We start from the raw sequence: 17,780 nt of genomic DNA on the forward strand, positions 1-17,780 counted from the left end.
AAGAAAGAAAGGTAAAAATCATCTCTGTAAAATCAGGATGGAAAATAACTTTACAGGGTAATCAGATTCAAAGAGCCCAGAGGAACCCCCTCTAGCCTTAGGTTCAAAGTTACAGCAAACAGAGGTAAACCCTCTAGCAAAAGGAACATTTACAAGTTGCGAAAACAAAGATGAACCTAACACGCCTTGCCTGACTGTTACTTACAAGTTTGAAATATGAGAGACTTGTTCAGAAAGATTTGAAGAGCATGGATTGATGCCCAGTCCCTCTTAGTCCCAAGAGCGAACAACCCCCAAAACAAAGAGCACAAACAAAAGCCTTCCCCACACCAAGATTTGAAAGTATCTTGTCCCCTTATTGGTCCTTTGGGTCAGGTGTTACCTGAGCTTTACAGGTAAAAGGATTTTGGTGTCTCTGGCCAGGAGGGATTTTATAGTATAGTACACAGAAGGGCTGTTACCCTTCCCTTTATAGTTGTGACAGCTACTCCATCATTCCCCACCTAGACATCTCCACCTGTGAGGGGAATGTGGAGGCTGCAGAGCAGACACTCTTTGACATTCTTACCAGCAGCAGGATTAGGTTCCATGGTAGTGCAAAAAGGCTACACTTACAGCTTCTTCTGCTGCTAGCACTAGTGGATCTGCACCCATGGAGAATTACAGATCCAGATTTTGCAACACAGGATACAAAGATGGGTTGAGCAGCCCCTTTTCTTCCAGTGAAAAGTGAGCATTGGGGAAGGAAAGGCGACTTCACAAGAGTTTCCATGGGTTTATTGGGTTGTTGTTTTTTAGCACAGGAGGTTGTACTGAAGAGGTGACGTCTGCAATGCTTACCCATCCACTGCACCAGCTCTGTGCACACTATCCCTGCACAATGAGAATGGAAAGCTTTAAGCCAGAGGCTGGGCTGATCTGCCTGGGGAGGGGCAGAGGCCAGTCACTAGAGGGGTTTAGCTACTTTGATGAAATAATAATTCATTAAAAATGTTTTGTTCTTAAATTCTGATAACACAGGAAAAGATGGGATATGTTGAATGGTAGGTGCTCAGTTTGTGATTGGATGTTCAGCAGCTTGGATCTGCGCCACTGCAATTGCTTCTCTCAGAGCTAGGCATGCCCCATTTGCCTAGGGAGTGCCTCTGTTGGGTGTGCCCAAAGGAGCTAAAAGGGGGTTACAGATTTTAATCCATATCACAAGCACAGGGCAATGATTTGTGCTGTGGGGTACAAGCTCACTGAGTTGCAAATAACAAAACAGCCTGCTATTTCCATCTCCTACTTTGAGTTTCCAGTTGTTTTTATTCTGTTAGCAAGAAATCTGCCTAATGGCCTGAGGTCTGTTTCTTGGGCCAGTACTGAGCTTTCACAATAAATGTTGATGGAAATGGGCCTGTCTCACTGCCTGCTGTATGTTTCTCAAAGCACTTGGTGGTGGTTCCTGATGGGATTTGTGGCTGTTCATCTTGGGGACCATGTTCTCGTCCCATCCCACACTCCTTCCTAAGGAAGGTTTGAGCCAGCTGTATCCCTGTGCAATCCCATTCCCCACCTCAGTAGCTGGGCATGCCCCATTTGCCTAAGGAGTGCCTCCGTTGGGTGTGCCCAAAGGAGCTAAAAGGGGGTTGCAGATTTTAGTCCATATCACAAGCCCAACTGCCCAGTTGTCAGTGTTGGATAGCTGAGAGTCTTGGCACTTTTCCTAGGATGAGCCTTTGTTATCTTCTTATCCTTAAACATAGTGATCCAGCAAGTGGTGACTGAGGCCAGTGGAGAAGAGTGCAGAGTGCACAGCTGCCCCTATTCTATGGCCAGCAGGTCAGTTATGGCCTTATGCACTATTATAATGAGAACATCACATCATAAGAGAGGAATGCTATGGAGGTGGCCAAGCCCATTCACCAGCGCCACATGGTGTAGGGGAGATCTGTGCAAGTGGCACCTCCAGACCTCTTCCGATTGTGGGCCAACCTAAGACCCTGATCTCCACATGCTGTAACTCTCATCCTTCTAGCTGGGGGCTGTCGCACAAAGGGAGCTGGGATTGGAGGGTTAGGAATTCTTTCCACAGGAGAGTATACTGTGCTGTTAGAAAGGCTCAGCATCATTCTGAGGGGTTTAAAGATGCAGAGCAGTAGCCAGGCACACAGGGAGGTAACTCAGGTGAGCTAAGCACTTAGGTCGCTGTTCTTAGTCTGCTCACGGAGCAGCACGTGCCACTGTCTCTGACCACCCAAACTGCAACCTCCTCACTCACTCCGGACACTCAGGAGCCGGTAACCTTCAGAGCTTCATGACGTCCTTCCCTGCAGGCATTGGCTGTATGGCGATTTAACTCGTTTGTTTATTAGTGCTGACAAAGCAGTGCTATCTCTAATGCTGGGTATCTGAGGCAAGCATGTGGCAAGAGCAAAAGGGCTGGATCTGTCAGTTCAATGAGGTCACCAGGGGTATGGATCAGTGTTCATGTCACAGCCCCCGTCAGTACCTGGCTTGGGCTGGGGAAGCTAATGATCCAGCCAGCGGACCAAATTGGTGATGAATCCTGGTCACGATGCACGTTGTGCATATGCTCAGAAGTCTGGGGTCGCCTCCAAAACAATGCTAGGAAAGGGGATACTCATGAGAGGAAGAGCTGTTTTGCGGAGAGCCTTGATGAGGTACCATCATGTTCATGTTTCAACAGGACATCAGCTAGATTTGGCAGGCTCCAGCATGTCTGGCAGAGCTAGTACTTTCCAAACTTTACTCTGGAGGAATGCTAGTCTCCCCATAGCTAAAGAGGCAAGTTGTTTGCTATTATGAACCCTGTTTGGACAGCCACCACTCTAACTTCTTGAAAACTAACCTGGCCATTGGACGGTTCATGCGCAGGAGCTGATGCTAGGGTAGAATTTTGTTGGAAAGTTCAAGGCCGATTGGTCAAAGTCCCGGATGGAATTTAGGGTTCACAAAATGTTCATGTTTTGAAGTTTCCTGGCTGTGCTTTGGCTCATCATTGCTCCAAAATGGCTTGAAATGGAACCTCCTCATTTTTGTTTTGTTCTGTTAGCCTCAGCCAGGATTGCTAGTTTGTGGGTGTGCGTGTGTGTGTGTGTGTGGTGGGGACAGATGATGTAATTATTAAAAGCCACTGATGTGTCTGGATCATTGTGCAGACTCTGTACAGTCCTGGAATCTGGTCTGGATTTTATGGGCCTTAAGCAGCCCACTGCAGGATCAAGTGAGTTCCCCAGAGCTCCTGTCCCTGCTGTGCTTCGGGGAGGGGCATAGGACTAGTGGACTGAGCAGAGGGCTGGTAGCAAGGGTCTAATTACAAAAAAAAAAAAAAGGGTGGTGAGGTTCTCCCAGGCTCCACCTGCGACACAAGCTCCACCCACAATGGAAATTGCATGCACACATGATACTAGTGTGCCCCAATACCCTGGTGAGGGGCACAGCCTAACACCCAGACAGCACACAAGTGTTGGACTGAAACTGTGCTGAGCTCTCGGATCCCTCAATGGCCAGCCTGGAGGGGACTCTCCCTTCCTCAGCTGCTGCTCCTCCCTGGCTCAGGAGGACTCTGGAGTCTGACACTCATCTGCTGCAGCAACTATTCTGACCTGCTGCTCCTGTTACCCCCCAGACATACCTACCACTGCTGCACCCCCTGAGCTTCTGGAGAGCAGCATGCACCAGAGCCACTCTCTGCCCCACCAGGTTGCTGCAGGGTCCCAAGGGCATGAAAAAGGGAGGGGCCCAACCACCCTTCAGGTTTTTCTAACTCAGTGTCACACTGGGAGCTCAGGTTCAGCTGATCACCCCCCAGGATCTCTGTGATGGGTATTCACCCCACACAGGGCCTGAAGGTGGCCAGGTGGACCAATTAAGCATCTAGGCTGCACCTGGAGGAGGAGCCAGGGAGCAAGGGCTAATTAGAGATGAGGCTTAACTGGATAGGACCAGGAGGGACCTGTACATAGCCCAGGAGCTGAGAGCAGCCAGGGGCTGCAGGGAAGGAGTTGGCTGTGACTCCCTGGCGAAGGGAGGTGTGCTGGGACTATGGAGGGTAGTGGACAGTTATTCGCTGGGACAGGTGAGTCTGGGCTGGTAAAGCTGGGGGGAGGGCATGACAGGCTCAGGGGAAAAACAGTAAGGCATAGGATAGTGGCTGCTGATCAGACGGTCCCTGAGCTGGACCCCAGAGCAGAGGGCAGGCCTGGGTTCCCCGACCAGCCAGGGGAGAAGTGGCAGAGACCAGGCAGAGGAGAGCCTGGGACAGTTTGCCCTGAAAGACTTTGATAGCTGGGAAAGGGAGGACCATAGCAAGCTGGCTGGACGGCCGAGTCATGAAGAGGAAGCTGCAGCTCTTGGAGTGAGAGGGGCTACAGGGTGAGAGAGAGGATGACTGGTGGAAAGACTGCCAGAGGAAGGTGCAGCACCTGGAAGGAGCTAATCCCAGAGTGGCCAGGAGGAGGCGCCCCTAGCAATGAGTGGATCTGTGACACCCACTCCGCAGTCCTTTCCAGAGTTGCTGAGTAGAGACCTTCCACCTATTCTGTAAGCAAGGCCTGCAGTCCTTGTTGCTTGATGTAAACATTTATGTTTGGCCATACTGAAACTTGTAGTGTTTGCTTGGGCCTGGCTTACTATAGTCAGGAATTTTCCAGAAAAAAAACCTGTTTAGCTGAAAATGCCAATTTGTCGAAAGCGAACCCATTCCTAGGACTATATCCGTTCCGACAAAACTACCACAGTCCAGCATGCAATTTCTGCTCAAAACATGAATGCAAGATACTACTTCTCCCATGTGCCATGTGAGTGCCTTAACCCCTGCTGGCTAACTTGGGTCGGTCTCTCTCAACTGCTGCTCTTGGAATGAATAATAAAAACATGGGGAAAATAGTCATAAATAGCTAAGAATTTTAACCAATGGCTGTCAAAACAAATACAATAAGTAATAATTAACCCCTCTAATGCTAATCAACCAGTTACCGAAATATGTGTAATAATTAAGGTAGTGTCATAAAATAGTAACGAGAATGCCATCAAGGAGATGGCAGCGGGGGGAATGTTTGGGCAGGAACTCAGCAGCAGCAAACACTTCCTGTCTCTGCTCCGGGGATTGGGAAGACCTGGCCTGGGATGCTTGAAAAACATTTTTTGGCAAGGTTTAATGGAGGTGTTTCTGCTCCGTGGGTGATATTTATTGTAGGGTCTTTCAGCTGGAGAATGGGCAGGGCTGAGAGAAGCACCAGCCACCGAGCAGGGCTGCCTGCTGACTTCTTCCCTGAAGTGATCCAGAAATTCACCCCATGCTACCAGTACAAAAGGGCCATAAGGTCTATCTGGGAATTCTCTTGGTACAAGATCAGAGGGGTAGCCGTGTTAGTCTGGATCTGTAAAAAGCAACAAAGAGTCCTGTGGCATCTTAAAGAATTCAGATGTATTGGAGCATAAGCTTTCGTGGGTGAAAACCCACTTCGTCAGACGCAACATGGATCTGACGAAGTGGGTTTTCACCCACGAAAGCTTATGCTCCAATACATCTGTTAGTCTTTAAGGTGCCACAGGACTCTTTGTTGCTTGGCACAAGAGACCCTCTATGGGAGCCACAGGCTCAGTTCTGCCTGCTCTGCCCCACACTCTCTTCCTTGCAGCCAACCCCATTATATGTTCTAGGATGGGCACAGGATTGGCCAGGGTATTCTTATGCCTCAGGACTTCTGTGCTGTTGCTATGGCCCATCACAACAGGGGCACAAGACACTGCACTCCTCAAAGCTGCTGTAGCAGGTTCCGGGGGCCCCCACCTGCTCCAGCATAGAGGAGGTCAGAGCTGCTTTGCCTTTGTCCTTGCGCTGGCCAGATGAGAGGGAGGATGACCGTCCCCAGGAACTCAATTGTGGTGGAGAGATGCATTAGAGATGCCACACCTTCTGCACACACTGCAGGCAGTCTTTGGTTCCTGGGACCTGCTGCCAGCTGGGGAGCAGAAACAAAAGGAGCCCAACACAGGGCAGTCGCAGGCTGCAGCCAGAGAGTAGCAGGGAGTTCTGTTACCATATTTCTGGACATAGTTTCCATTCCTAAAAAGTTTTACTGCAGGATAACGCTGCTTATCAGTGAGATACTACATAGTACCAGCGGTAGAAGGCCCAGCATGCGAGAGAAGCCATTGAAATGGCTGCTACAGATTAGCAGGAGCAGGCAACCACATCCTAAGTGTAGGGTCCTACCAAATTCAGGGTCCACATTGGTCAATTTCATGGTCATAGGATCTTAAAAATCGTAAATTTCATTATTTCAGATATTTAAATCTGAAACTTCACAGTGTTGTAACTGTGGGGATCCCAACCCAAAAGGGGGCCCTAGGAGGGTTGCAAGGCTATTGTAGGGGGTCAAGGTATTACCACCCCCACTTCTCTGCTGCTGCTGGCGGCAGAGCTGCCTTCAGAGCTGGGCTTCCAGCCAGCAGCCGCGGAGTTTCCTGCAGCCTGTCCGGGACATTCCTCCCCAGCCTGTCCGGGACTAGTATCTGGAGCCCGGCCCCTCCCCTACACTAGCCAGATTCCATGGGGGATATCAGATTTCATGGTCTATAATGCATTTTTCATGGCCATGAATTTGGTAGGGCCCTACCTATGTCAGCTGAAAGCTCAGGGTGGTCTTCCAGTGTAGCCCTAGAGAGAGCACGTTGCCTGGATTTAATCTGGAAGAGAAAAAGACCTGGATTATTGGTGAGCTCCCCATATCAGAGAGGAGCAGGCTTCCTAGCTGTTGAACAGCTGCTACTGCAAGCGACCTGGATATCCAGGAGTAGTCAAAGGTCTCATAAGAACGCGACGTTATGAACTTGCTTCACCGAAGGTGGACAAAACCCCTGACCGGAGAAGGCAGGTGTTATCTTCACCATGTCCGGTCAATTCCCTCTATCAGCCAGCCTCAATTCCGTAGAATGCAGGCAGAAACTCAGTCAACAACTGTAGCTCTGGCCCAAGCCCCACTGGCCTGTGTCCAAGAAATCGTATTAGTTAAATAATCAGCTCACCTCTCTTTAGCCCCATTGTCCGGAGGAGCGCAGAGTGCTGCTCAAAGCATGTCACTCACAGCTGAAGTGCAGCTACCTCTGGGGGGCAAGGAGGAGAGTGTGAGCCTATGCGGAGGGCATGATGTGAAATGTTGTGATGTCTAGGCCAGAGCAGCATGGGCTGTGGGGAGGAGTCAGGACTCCAGCTGCTATGTGGAGCGCAAGGCATGAGATATTGATACAGCTGGTTTTGTGCCTGGGGAGTGGGATTAGCATGTAGATCGAAGAGGGGACAGTGGACTCTGTAACCCATGAAGGTTGGCTCTGAGTAACGTGTTGTTGGCCTAGAGGTGGCCAACAGGCAGGCAGAAGAGACAGAATTAAAAGGCTGGGGGAATCTTAATTCTAAATTTCCTGCTAGAATTTGATTTAATTCATGACTTGTCTCCTCATCTCAAAAAAGATATACTGGCACTAGAAAAGGTTCAGAGAAGGGCAACTAAAATGATTAGGGGGTTGGAACGGGTCCCATATGAGGAGAGATTAAAGAGGCTAGGACTCTTCAGCTTGGAAAAGAGGAGACTAAGGGGGGATATGATAGAGGTATATAAAATCATGAGTGATGTGGAGAAAGTGAATAAGGAAAAGTTATTTACTTGTTCCCATAATATAAGAACTAGGGGCCACCAAATGAAATTAATGGGCAGCAGGTTCACTCCCTCTGGGGCACCTGGTATTGGCCACTGTCGGTAGACAGGATACTGGGCTAGATGGACCTTTGGTCTGACCCAGTACGGCCATTTTTATGTTCTCATGACAGCGTTTCGGTGATTCCTAGATGTTAAAGCCAGAAGGGCTGTTAGGATCTAGTCTGGCCTCCTGCATAACCCAGGCTACAGCATCCCACCCATGAGTTCTGCATCCAGCCCAATAGCTTGTGGTCGAGTTGGAGCCATCTCTGGATTAAAATGAGGTCCATCCTTAATTAGTGCTGTGTGTGGTGACAATGATTCGTTCGTTGAGTATAGTGGGATGGCAAGTACTCCCAAGGAGTGAAAAACCTTCTCATCCTTCCCCTGGCCTAAAACTTCCACGGAACCTATCCCATACCAGAGACAGACACCAGTGAAAAGCCTGTCTACCCCAAAAGACAAGGCCCATAAAAGAATTGACCTATAGGGCAGGAAGGCTTTTGGGAGCCTACAAATGAGGGTCACATATTATCAATATTAATATATTTATTAATGGGACATGCATTTCTGTTGGCAGATAAGCTGCCAGAGGAGTACAAAGATCAATGTATGGCTATAGTGGCTGAGAGTCATCTTTCTACAAGAACAACTCTTCAAGCAGCCATAGACTTCTCAGACACTGCTTCATGTTAATCAGCCACAGCAATATCTATGAGTTCCTCCTCCTGGCATCAGGCCTTGGGGATCCCAAAAGAACTGCAAAGCATGACTGAGAACTTGCCTTCTGAAGGATCAAAATTGTCATCTGAAAAGACCCACAATGCTATGCACACATCGAAAGACTCCTGGGGGGTTTATACTTCCACACCAAAGAGAAAGCAGTTCAAACCTTAGTCACAATTCAGATCTTCATACTATCAGCCTATACTCCAAGACTCTTGTAAGCATAGGTGTAAACCCCTGAGACACTGGTCTTCAACTTCATTGGCCGTGGAATCCTCTCACCAGACATCTACATCAACAAAGCAGTCATGCTGAGGTTTTTATCGAGGACAGCGTACCAGCCATGACAATTCTTCAAGACACAATACCTCCTTTTGGGAACCATCTGTCCCTTTTTCGCAGTGCTTGGGCCAATATAACATCAGATAAATGGGTTCTCAGCACTATGAAAGGTGGATATATCATCCAGTTCAATTCCCTTCCTTACTCTCACCACCTTTGCTGTCCCTATTCAGGGACCTAACTCACAAGGCTGCTTTACTTCAGGAGATGCTGTCTCTTCCAGACTTGGGAACTATGGAGGAAGTTCTTAACACAGAGAGAAATTATTTTATTTTTGTTAGTTCCTGATTCTCTAGAAAGAGGTGGGTTCTGGACTTGAGGAACTTGAACAAGTTCCTCAAGAAACTGAAATTCAGGATTGTTCCCTTTCTTCAGTTTTCCCTTTCCTGGAACTTGGAGACAGGTGTGCAGCCCTTGATTTGTAGAATGCGTATTTTCACACAGCTGGACCTCCAAGCTAGAGGAAATATCTAAGGTTTGTGATCAGAAGGGCGCACTGTGAGTACACGGTTAATACTGTTCGGACTTGTTCAGCTTCAAGACTTCACCTCAGGGGTTTGCAGGCCTGGCTTCACTCTGTTTACCATCTGGGAGCGGTATGGGGAACAGATACACTTTCAATGATTAATAACTATTCACTCCTCCTGGCCCTCAAAAATCAGAAAAGTGGATGCCTCTGTTGATTACAAATAGGCTCCACCTAGAAAATAAAGACAAGTAGAAAATGTTTCATATCATGTGAGACATTTTGTCTAAGGACCCACAGATCTGCACAGTCAAGAATTCCACCCCCAAGAATAGACACTAAAATGACTAAATGTGAGTATTGTTAATCATCTAAGCAAGAATCTCATAATTTACATATGGATAAAACCTCTTTCTCCTTCCCAATCTAGCCAACAAACAGTCCAAAAAGTTACCAAGCCAGGTTATGTCCTGTTTTCCTATGCAAAGCGGCACATTACACATTGTGAGTGGACCGAGTGATGAGGAGGGAAGCTGTGAGTCAAATCAACAAGATATAACTTTTGAGATTGAAGGTAAAATGAGGTAAACTGCCTGTTGTCTCAAGAAATCCAAATCACGTGTTTGCACCCCAAAATATAAACTATACATTTGTTTGCCTTGTTTGCCTGATCTACATCTCTCTATATATGGAGAATGTCTCTTGTTCTTTTGCAAGGCCTAAATAATGTGAAATGCTTATGTACAAATAATGTATTAAGCATGGCCATTAGATTTAGAAGATTATAAGGGATTTGTTGGTCTTCACTATGAATACTTGCTGCACTTTAGAAGTAATAGGAATTGTCTTGCATAAGGAAGGAGGAATGTTGTAAAATATAACCAAGGGCATAATTATGCATTATTAAAAGAAATTACTTTAAAAGGGGGAAATTCCAATTACTAATGTGAGCTAATGGTGAAATACAGTCCTTGAAATGAACCAAACATAAAAATCCTCCAATACCAAAATGAGTGAAGAAATTTGTTCTACACCAACATCATCTCCTGGAAAGTGACAGAAGCAGCAGAGAAACAGAACTGAAATCTGAGCGCTCAGCTGCCAAATAGCCAATAGAAATCAGACTGTGTCTCTTCCTCTCTTTCCCCACCTCCCCCCCACACCAAGGTCTGAAATCAGGGCACATAAAACTGAGGTCACCATGTGGGACCCCAGAGCTTACTGAACCCCTGCATGGGAAAGACTTTCCCCTCATCCAGGGTCACAAGACCAAGAGTTGACTAAACCCAAGAAGAAGGTGCAGAATCCCCAGTGTGACGGCTGCCCGGACAGCCGGGTGGGAAAGGACTCTTCCCCCATTGCACACTTAACAGGATAAAAAGTGATGAGATTCCATTTCAAAGCTTGTATTTTCCCTTGTGTTCTTCAACACAATAACTGGTGGTTATCTTCCTGTGTCTACACTCTCTGGTGAGCCATCAAGTCACCATATTTTAGGTTTTAACTAATGCTATATGCGTGCTCTCCTTTATAAGCCCAAGCAAATAGGCCTTGGCCCATGTCTACGCTAGGAGGTGGATGTGTGAATCCCAGCTTGAGTAGGCATTCTTGCACTAGTTCTCATTGAGCAAGCATGCTAAAAATAGTAGTGGAGCCGCGGTGAGCAGCAGCACAAGATGGTCACCCTGAGTGCGTACCCAGGGGGTCCAGACAGGTTTGTACTAAGGTTATGGCTACACTAGAGAGCTTACAGCGGTGCAGCTGCTCTCCCATCAATGTAATTAATCCACCCCCAACGAGCAGCAGTAGATATGTTGGCGGAAGACGCTCTCCACTGACATAGCGCTGTCCACACTGGCACTTAGCTTGGTGCAATTTATTTACATCCCTGAGCTACAGAAGTGATACCGACATAAGTGGTAGTGTAGACATAGCTTCAGGGTGGCTAGGCCCATGCTGTTGGCTCACCACTTCCTGTGCTACAGCAGCTAGACAATAGGTGCCAACTCCGTGAGTGCTCTGGGGCTGGAACACCCATGGGGAAAAAAAATAATGAGTGCTCAGCCCCAGCAGACACAGCTGATTGGGGGCAGCTCGGCTGATCAGCTGATCAGGGCGGAACGGGGGCAGGAAGAGGTGGTGCAAGGGTGGAGCCTCAGGGGAGGGGATGGAATGAGGGTGGGGCCTAGGGGATGGGGCGGGGCACAAAGAGGTGGAGTGGAGGCGGGGCTTTGGGGGAAGGGGCAGAGCAGGGGCAGGGCCTCGGGGTGGAGCCTGTGAGCTATACTACTAGTTTTAGCATGCTTGTTTAATGTGAACTAGTGCAAGTATGTCTACGTGAGCTGGGAATGACTGCCCCAGCTCCAAGGGTAGATGGAGTCTAAGAGGTTTGAACCATAACTTTAAGCATCTGCTTTTGATATTCTAAACTTGTCTCTTTTGAATCAATCCATTCAAATAGCAGGGAGTCGGGACTAGACTCTTAAACGTACCTTAAAAACAAGTGCATCCTGGCTCCTTGGAGAAATACTGGAAGTGTGATAAACGTGTTGGGTACTAAAGAATTTGATGATCGATAAGCATAAGTAAATGGGATTTGCATTTTTCCTTGGTGTAAGGGCTGAGCCTCAACTCTCCTGTATGACACAGACCGTTGCACTTCCCTGAAAAGAGAAACCAGAGTTTCTCATGAAAGACAAAGTTAACGTGCTTGATCTTTTACATAATACTTTTTGAAGTTTGACAAATGAAACTTTAAATAAATTTGAAGATTAAATTGAATGACTGTTTGCTAAGAGATCATCTCTCTGTTGGCCTTGTTTTTCCAGGGTGGCAATAGGGCACTAAGTCTGCTGTGAACAGCGATATTTACAATCAGGGCTGGCTTTAGGCTGATTCCACTGATTCCCCTGAATCGGGCCCCACCCCGCAGGGGCTGGAGCCCCAGGCCCTTTAAATTGCCACTATAGCCCCACTGTTGGAGCCCTGGGGTAGGGCTGCGGGGCTCTGGGGGCTATTTAAAAAGTCCTGGGCTCCCCTTGCTTCTACCGCCCTGGCCCTTTAAATAGCCGCTGGAGCCCCACCGCTTCCCCAGGGTTCCCGCGGCTATTTAAAGAACTGGGGCGGTAGAAGCAGGGGAGCCCCGGACCCCAGAGCCCTGGGGTAGCAGGGGACTCCAGCTGCCTCTTCCGCCCCGGTCCTTTAAATAGCCACGGGAGCCCAGCCGCTTCCCCAGGGCTCCCGCAGCTATTTAAAGGGCCAGGGCAGTAGAAGCAGGGGAGCCCCGGGCCCTTTAAATAGCCCCCAGAGCCCTGAGCTAGCGAGGGGCTCCAGCTGCCTCTGCTGCCCTGGGCCCTTTAAATAGCCCCCGAGCCCCAGGCTGCTGCTACCCCGTGGGGGAGGGAGGAGGAGGAGGAGGCATTTACCTTACAGGGTGAGCTGTACCCTCTGTACCCATACCCCCTGCCCACAGCCAGCCCCTACTGCACCCCTGCACGCACCAGCCCTGCACCCCCTGCCCTGCCCACACCAGTCCCTGCCCACAGCCAGCCCTGCACCCCCTGCCCTGCCCGCACCAGCCCTGCACCCCCTGTCCTGCCCACACCAGCCCCGCCCCCCTGCCCCGGCCCACAGCCAGCCCCTGCCGCACCCCCTGCCCTGTCTCCAGCCAACCCCTGCCGCACCCCCCTGCGGTCCTGCCCGAAGCCAGCCAGCCCCACGCACACCCCTTCCCTGCCTGCAGCCAGCCCCTGCTGCACCCCCCTGCCTGAAGCCAGCCAGTCCCGCACTCCTCTGTCTCCAGCCCTGCCAACCCATGCCACACCTTCCTGCGGTCCTTCCTGAAGCAAGCCAGCCCACCCCACACACCCCTGTCTCCAGCCAACCCTGCACCCCTTGCCCTGCCTGCAGCCAGACCCTACCTCCAGGCAGCTACTACCCTGCCTCCAGCCAGCCCCATGTCCACTGGTGCCCTGCAGTTCCCAGGGCAGTAACCCTGCACACCTGCTTAAATGAGGGGGGCAGGGAGCAGCTGAGATCCACACATGTGCACACCCTAGGGTGACCAGATAGCAAGTGTGAAAAATCAGGACGGGGGTGGGAGGTAATAGCATCCTATATAAGAAAAAGACCCAAAAATCGGGACTGTCCCTATAAAATCGGGACATCTGGTCACCCTAGCACACCCCCAGGGAGTGGCGGGGACCCACACATATGAAACGGAGCTCATTTCTAGTTCAGGCCTGTCATAACTATAAAGGGAAGGGTAACAGCCTAAAGCCAGCCCTGTTTATAGTATCACTTTGCCACCTTTACTTCTGTGCTCAGGGCCGGCTCCAGGCACCAGCTTGTCAAGCAGGTGCTTGGGGCGGCCGCTCCAGAGAGGGACGGCACATCCAGGTATTTGGCGGCAATTCGGCAGACGGTCCCTCACTATGCCTCGGAGCGAAGGACCTCCTGCCGAATTACCGCTGCAGATCACGATCGCAGCTTTTTTTTTTTTTTTTGTTGGCTACTGGCAGCCAAAACCCTGGAGCCGGGCCTTTCTGTGCTGTTGCTGGTGCGGGGCTGTTTTCAGAGCTGGGTGCTTGGTCAGTAGCTGCTGCTCTCCACTCTGCCTTCACAGCTAGGTGGCGGTATATGTATTTGGGGAGAGGGGGGCATAAGCGACTACAGACACAAAGAAGGGTTTTGGCGATTAAATAAGTTTGAGAACTACTGGCATAGCTTATTCCACTACATTTAGTTTAAACTTGTACATTGCAGCAAACTTTTTATTACGGAAGGTGAACAATGCAACTAGGAGAGAGGCTGATCAAGATTTGATTCTGACAACCAGGGAGGAACTAATTGAGAACTTGAAGGTGAAGGCAGCTTGGGTGAAAGTGATCCTGAGGTGATAGAGTTCATGATCCTATAGAATGGCAGGAGAGAAAACAGCAGAATAAAGACAGTGGACTTCAAGAAGGCAGACTTTAGCAAACTCAGAGAATTGGGACGTAAGCTCCTGGGGGAAGCAAATCTGGAGGGGTGGGGGGAGTTCAGGAGACTTGGCAGTTTTTTAAAGAGGCATTATTAAGGGCACAAGAGCAAACTAACCCAATGCATAGGAAAGGTAGGCAGTATAGTAAGAGATCACCCGGGCTTAACCAGGAGATCTTCAACAACCTGAAACTCAGAGAAGAGTCATACAAAAAGTGGAAACTAGATTAAAGTACAAACAATGAACATATAAAAAAACAGCACAAGCATGTAGGGAGAATTAGAAAGGCCAGGGCAAAAACTGAGATTAAACTAGCTAGGGCCATAGAGGGTAACAAGAAAATATTTTACAAATACATGAGAAGCAAGAGGAAGACCAAGGACAGGAGAGGGCCATTGCTCAATGAGGCAGGGAAAGACAATAACAGAAAACACAGCAAGGCCAAAGTAGTAAATGTAAGCGTAAGATGGTCATGGAATCTGTGATTTCCGTGACCTCTGTGACATTTTTCATTTCAGCCCCAGGGCAGCGGGGCTGGAGCTCCCAGGCAGGCCCCTCAACTCCTGGGGAGCCCACCGCAGCTCCTGGCCACCACGGGAAGCAGGGAGACCTCAGAGCTCCCAGCCACTGGTCCCCAAATTCCCAGCTGCCACAGAGGATAGGGGCCCCCACAGTTCTGAGCTGCTGTGGGTAGCTGGGGGACCCCACAGCTCCCAGCCACCACGGGCACCGGGAGGGCCATGGAGTTGTCAGCCACAGTGGTGGGAGGTGCTGGACATCCCTCCCTCCCCTCCTGCAGCCGGGCTTGTACTCAGGCTTTCAACCCCATTTTGTCATAGTTATTTTTAATAAATGTCACTGACAGGTCACGGACGGGCTGCCGTGAATTTTTGTTCATTGGCCATCACTAAGACTAAGATTTAATCATGGGCATGTTTAGTAAAAGTCATGGACGGATCACTAGCAATAAACAAAACTTCACGGCCCTGTTACCTCTCCATGACTTGTACGATATACCCCTGACTAAATCTTTGGTGTTCTGGGGGCACCTGCTTGTGCAAGGAAGCGGCATGGGACCACTGCCGCTGCTGGGGGGGTGGCATAGGACTGTTGCTGCTTCTGGCGGGGGGGCAGCCTGGGACCGTCACTGCTGCTGCTGGTGGGGGGGTGGCCTGGGACCGCTGCGCTACTGCTGGCGGGGGGAGCGGCCTGGGACCGCTGCTGTTGGAGGGTAGGCAGTGCATCTGGCCCCGGGGCCTCCTGAACAGCTCGGGCGGCCTGGGGGTCAATCGCACCTGCCAGCTGCAGAAGTCACAGTGGTCCCAGAAAGTCAAAGAATCCGTGTCCTCCATGACAGACTCATAGTCTTACCCATGACCTGTCCATGACTTTTATTAAAAATAACCGTGACAAAATCTTAGCCTTTATTAAATGCCTTTTTTGTTTCAGTCTTCACCAAAAAAGTTAGGGTGATAGCCAGACATCTACCATATGAACATCAGTGTAAGTGGGGTAGGATCTAAGGCTCAAATGGGAAATAAACAAGTTAAGAACTACGTAGACAAGTTAGATGTCTTTGAGTAGGCAGGACCTGATGAAATTCATCCTGGAATACTCAAGGAACTGGCTAAATTGATCTCTGAGCCATTCGTGGCTCTCTTTGAGAACTCGTGAAGCATGGGAGAGATCCCAGAGGACTGGAAAAAGGTGCTATATTTGCCCATCTATAAGAAGGGACATCCAGGGAATTATAGACCAGTCAGCTTAACTTTGGTACTCAGACAGATAAGAGAGCAAATAATGAAACAATCATTTTCTTCTCGGTGCTTACAGACTGAGGTAATAAGTAACAGTCAACATGGATTTGTTGAGAACAAATCATGTCAACACAACCTAATATCTGTCTTTCACAGGCTAACAAGTTTGTGGATGGGGGGAAGCTGTAGATGTGATATATCTCGACTTTAGTAAGGCTTTTGATATTGTTTCACATGAACTTCTTATAAACAAATTAGAGAAATATAGAGACAAACCTACTAGAAGGTAGCTGCACAACTAGTTGAAAAAGTGTACTCAGAGAGTAGCTATCAATGGTTTGCAATCAAGATGGAAGGCCATATTCAGTGGGGTCCCACAGGGATCTGTCCTGGGTCCGGTTCTATTCAATCTCTTCATCAATGATTTGGATAATGGCATAGAGAGTGCACTTACAAAGCTTGCAGACAATACCAAGCTGGGAGGGGTTGCAAGTGCTTCTGAGGACAGGGTTAGAATTCAAAATGATTTTGACCAATGGGAGAAATGGTCTGAAATAAATAGGATGAAATTCAATAAGGGCAAATGCAAAGTACTGTGCTTAGAAAGAACAATCAGTTGCACAAAAACAAAATGTGAAATGACTGTCTAGGAGGGAGTATTGCAGAAAAGGATCTCGGGGTTATAGTGAATCACAAACTAAATGAGTCAAATAATGTAATATCACCACAAAAAAAGTGAATGTCATACTGGGCTGTATTAGCAGGAGTATTGTAAGCAAGACACAAGAAGTAATTATTCCGCTCTACTCTGCATTGATAAGGCCTCAGCTGGAGTATTGTGTCCAGTTCTGGGAAAGATGTGGACAAATTGGAGAAACTCCAGAGGATAGCAACAAAAATGATTAAAAGTCTAGAAAACATGACCTCTGAGGAAAGATTGAAAAAATTGGGTTTGTTTAGTCTGGAGAAGAGAAGACTGAGGAGGGACATGATACCAATATTCAAGTATGTGAAAGGTTGTTATAAAAGGGAGGGTGATAAACTGTTCTCCTTAACCACTGAAGACAGGACAAGAAATAATGGGCTTAAATTATAGCGAGGGACATTTAGGTTAAACATGAGGAAAAGCTTATGAACCATAAGGGTAATTAAGCACTGGAACAAATTACCTAGGGAGGTTGTGGAATCTGTCTAACCTGTTCTTAAAAATCTCCAGTCACGAACCCCTTTCAGGGATGGTCTAGATACTATTTAGTCCTGCCTCTGTGCAGGGAACTGGACTGGATGACCTCTCGAGGTCCCTTCCAGTCCTACATTTCCATGATTTCTGTGATTGTACAGATTTGCTTTACAAGTTACTGAAACATGAACATGGAATTCCATGGTGCCATTTTGATTAGATCACTTTTCAGAGTAGAGCCATACTTTAGACAGCAACTGCTTACAAATGTCTTCAGTTGTGGAAATGAATAAGTAAATACAGCACCAGAAAAGTGGCTTTTTCTAGAGTCCAAGTCAAGAACCTGAAACAGGTTCAGGCAACCCAGATGGAACAGAAGGAGTTTTGTGGTCACTGTTTTGGTTACAGATTCCAATTCTGATTACTGTCCAGAGGCTGGGGAGTGTCTGGATATTGTCTCAGTAAATACACCCCCTACCAAAAGAGCCATTTATGTTGGCCAAATATAAGGCAAGCTTTAGATTCTCTATCCTGGTGGATAAATATTAATATGCTTTTGCACTGCAAGGACAAATGTAATTTATCCCAAGTACATTTCCAACCTTGGGAGTGCCCAGTCAGCCAG

This window comes from Trachemys scripta, chromosome 10 (genome assembly GCF_013100865.1).
Source record: "Trachemys scripta elegans isolate TJP31775 chromosome 10, CAS_Tse_1.0, whole genome shotgun sequence".
Lineage (NCBI taxonomy): Eukaryota > Metazoa > Chordata > Testudines > Emydidae > Trachemys > Trachemys scripta.